Raw genomic sequence first — 4,684 nt, forward strand, 5'->3', positions numbered from 1 at the left:
TTCCCTGTATGACACCCTCTCTATTAGTATATAACTGTGAACTATCAACAATAATACTTCTTGAATATTCAGGTTTTTGCTCACTTAGCATGGAGACTGCAACATAACAAACATTAAAATGTGTCTTTGAAATTGACCACAATCAAATAACTTGTGTAAAGAAAAGCACAATATCTGGATGCAGGGTGAAGATGATAGGCCTGGTTTCCAGCCCACAGTAAAGGTGATATAAACTTGAGGAGAGGAAAGTAAACTCAAAATGAGAAGCAAAACTATTATACCCTTACCTCCTCTGTTGCCAGCAGTTGCTTTTACTGTCATTTGTACAGTAGTTTATTTCTTTTACAAGTAATATTCTGCACCTTTGCACACCATCTGTGGGCAAGTAGCTGAGATCAGAAAATTGAGAACCATACTTCAGTACCTGGCTTTCAGGATTGAGCTAGATGCAAACATCTATGATAGCTTGAAAACTTAAAATAGAAGAGAAAGGGAGATAGGGAAAGTGAGGTTTTTATTTTGCAATTTTAAATAAGGTCAATGAGTTTCTGAAGGTGGTCTTGCCTCAATTTCCCTTTTTTGAAATTTCTGATTACTATTACTATAATTTAATCCTCTGAAAATATCTTAGATAAAACTTCAAAAAAGATTTTTTACTTAATTAACCTGATTTAGATATTGTTGTTTGTTAGCCAATGTAAATTAACTGATATAAAATAGTTTTCATATGATAATTACTTCCATATTAATAAACTGAGATAGTAAATTACAGAAAATAGTAGCATATTATTATCATGAGGCTTTATGCTGAAACAGAAAGAATTAGACATAAATTCAGTGATATACTGAGGCCTTGATTGATTAGAGAGATAAATTGAGAATATATGCAGGTAAAAACAAAATGTTTAGACTTACATTCATCAACCTTGTGGCTTAAATCCCTCACTGTCATTGACCACCTTTGTATTTCTGAGTTGGCTGCCTTGTCTTGAAAAAGGAGAGTATAACAGTTAAGATGAGAGTATTTGTAAGGATAACCACACACAGAAAAAGGCTTGAAAGAGTACACAGTATAAATGATTTCTCAGTATATGTATTTATGTTTTTAACTTTGAAAATGTATTATGTTTGATGTTCTGCATGGCACTTATGACAAATTTTATTTCCTCATAAGTTAGATAATTTATTTGAGATTTCAAAAACACTAATTTTATAGAAAGAAGAGACAAATATTTGGAAGAAAACAATTCCTAGAACTTCTATGTAGCCATTATAGGTTTTCCTAATATATTTATATACACATATATAAATATATATATATATATATATATATATATATATATCCTGTATAACAACAAAAACAGGTAAAATTTAATTAAATTATGGCTCATATGTTCAGATGTCAAAATGCATGGTCATCTGATTCTCTTGTTCTGTGTGTGCTTTGGGGCATAATATCAAATTGGAACAATGTGGCACATAAAAGCTGTTCACCACATAACAGCCAGGAAGTAGAGAGGAATAGAAGTCAGGGACAAGATATAATCAAAGTCCATTCCTGCAATGACCTACTTCCTCCAGCTATGCCCTACCTGACTAAAGTTACAACCCTGTAGTCCAATCTTGCAAATGGATTCATCCACTGCTAATGTAACAGATTTCTTAACCCAGTCTGCTCACTTCTGCACTTTCCTACTTTGCCTAAATACGTGAGCTTTCCAGGGGACATGCTTAGGCACAAACCATACTAGCAAAATTATTCAATCTGTTTCTGTTCTTTTGTTGATTATTTTTGGTTGATATTTACATAATTATGACTTAGTTTGTTATCACTTAAATTTCCTCTTGTGTTACTAAGAGGAAAGAGGGATAGCCATGTTCATCAGGCCTCTTCTACTCCCTTGATACATCAAGAACTTTTAGAAAAGTGATGTCTATTATTAAAGATACTGAAAAAAGTAGGTAGTTAGCAAGAATATGCTAAATTATAGAAAAATTTCTCCTAAGTTTATATTACTTTCTTTTGCACTTAATATGAACTACTGATTTTGTATGACTGAAACATTAAAATAGAAATTGACATGGGCATGGTAATCCACACCTGTAATTCCAGTGGCCTAAGCGGGTGGCTCAGACCAATCTCAAGTTCAAAGCCAGCCTCAGCCACTTAGAAAGGGCTCTAGCAAATTAGTTAGATCCTGTCTCAAAAAATAAAAAAAGACTGGGGGAGTGGATCATTTATTTAGAAGAAAATGAACTTAATAATTAAAAAACAAAAATCCAAAATTTATTTAAATATTATAAACTTAAAAATCATCCCAGAGTTTACTATTGAAATGTTACCATTCTCAATATAAGTCAGTTGTCATCACAAAGAAATCTTATTATGTTCTTATATATTAGTAAAAGGTACCTGGTTAACTGAATCAGACTCACATTTTGAGACAGGATCTCCCTGTTGCTCTTAGCCTGCTAAACTATCTAGGGCCTTGCTAAGTAGGTGAGGCTGGCTTTGAACTTGTGATTCTCCTGTGTCAGCCTCTTGAGTTTCTGGGATTACAGAGTGGGTAACCAACTTTATTTTCTGTAAATGATCAGTCTTCATGATTGGGGTGATGACAGCCTTTACTGGGACAGCCACTATGAATGGTTCTGGACTTTCTTTTCATAATGTGCACAGATAGAAGAGTGTATAGGGCATGTTAATTTAATAAAGAATAAATGTAAGAGAAAGATCCATGTAAAAACAAATACAGATATTTAAAAGTAAAAGAAATAAAGCTAAACTTATTTGTAGATGGTATTACTTTCTATACAGAAAATGCCCAGAAATTTACAAAAAGCAAAACAAAACAAACAAAAACCATGAAACACTCCTAGAAATAAGAAAAGAAACATTTCATATGTCAACATTCTAGTAATGGAAAACTGAAAATAATTTTAAAGTACACTTCATAATAGAATTAAATATCATGAAAATTTATTAAATTCAACAAAATGTGCACAAAGTCTTAATGCTGAATACTACAAAATATTTTTGAAAGAAAAAAAGATGACTTAAACACACAGGGTCTATGGTTTGGGAGATTCATTATTGGTAGGAAATCAATTACTCTCCAATTAATGGTAGATGTATCACAGTCAAACCAAAATACTTAAAGAAATTTCTTTCTAGAAATTGATAAGCTTAGCCTAATGTTGATATAGAAATGGAAATGAACTAGAATAAGCAAAACAGTTTGGAAAAAGAACAAAGTTGAAGGATTTGTACTGATTTCTACACTTACTAAAAAATTATAATAGTTTTGGCCAATGCATAGATATAAAGATCAATAGAACAAAATAGGCCCACTCCCTTGTTTGTATAAATATGTCAAAATAGACTCTACTGTCATGTAACTAAAAAGAACAAATAAAGATTTTTTAAAATAGGTCCATTCATAAATGGTGAATGGAGCCTGAAACATTGGTGCATGGCTGTAATCTCAGCCACTCAAGAGGTGTACAGGAGGATTTCAAGTTTAAGGAAAGCCTAGCCAACTTAGCAAGACCCTGTCTCAAAATAAAAAGTAAAGGGCTAGGTGTATAGTTCAGTGGTACAATGCCCCTGGGTTTAATTTCAGTATGTATATATATATATATGAGTTGATTTGAATTGAAGGTGCCAAAGCAATTCATTGATGGAAAGATAATTCTTTCAACAAATGATAATAACAATTAAGTAGCCATACTTTAAAAAACAGCTTTAAATAAATCCTTACCTCACACCATATATGAAATAAATTCAAAATAGATCATGGTCATGAATGGAAAACTTAAAATCACAAATTTCAGGGAGAAAACAGGAGTATACAGACAACTGTATTCTTCAGTTGTCTCCTATTCCCTTGATGAGAGTAAAAGTGAGGCAGAGAATTTTTAGAAGGGGCATGGTCAGCCTTCTTCAGTGAATGTGGATCTAAGAGACACACATCCCAGCTATGGTTTTAACTATCCTTTAAAATTCCCAGCAGGAGCCCTGCAGACCAACAACATTACCTCCAAGCACAGCACTTCCTGCCAGCACTTGTCCAGATAACGCATGATTGGGATCAGTATCTGGTGCCATCCACTCATTCCAAAGCCAATTCCATTCCCCAAGAATGGGTCCTTTCTCTGCTCCCCAGCAACACATTTGGACAACAGCCATTAAGCTGCATTAGGAAAGATGCTCCAGGAGTTTGGTCCAGCCAAAACTCTTTCCAGAGCTAAATATTAGTGATGCTGTCATCTTGTGCTGTAGACTAAACCGCGACTGCCAAACTCACCCTGTCATTGCCCTAGTCTGAAGTTAAGCTTTCTTATATCCTGGCCAGAGGTACCTCTTGAATCAGGAGATTAATATAATTCTCCTGGAAAGGACCTAGGTGAACTGAGGTTATTACCACAGGCAGTGACCTTGGCTCACTAAATCTGTCTCTGTTTTGGGGGGCTTCTTCCAGAATGACTTACTAATGTAGTCTAGCTTCCTGTATGTTGATGGGAAGTATACTCAATACATTTCAATGCTCAGAACATGTGTGCACTGGGTGGATTTAGCAGCAATAACTGAGTGTAAAGGCAAGCTTGATGCAAAAAACTTCTTACCTTCCTATCCAGAAAACCCTAATTCCTTGGAGTAAAGATTAAAAAATTTGACTTCAGC

General features: G+C 34.0%; 1 long non-coding RNA gene across 1 annotated transcript; it reads right to left on the minus strand.

The window, feature by feature from the left end:
* Positions 1-295: 295 nt before the first annotated feature.
* On the minus strand, positions 296-4,684 carry LOC139705666 (uncharacterized). Its single transcript, XR_011707489.1, has 3 exons — positions 4,627-4,684; positions 916-987; positions 296-389 (listed from the first exon to the last, which is right to left on the minus strand). It is a non-coding gene; the product is annotated as an uncharacterized lncRNA (long non-coding RNA).

The sequence above is a fragment of the Marmota flaviventris genome, chromosome 5 (assembly GCF_047511675.1).
Source record: "Marmota flaviventris isolate mMarFla1 chromosome 5, mMarFla1.hap1, whole genome shotgun sequence".
In the NCBI taxonomy this organism is placed as follows: Eukaryota; Metazoa; Chordata; class Mammalia; order Rodentia; family Sciuridae; genus Marmota; species Marmota flaviventris.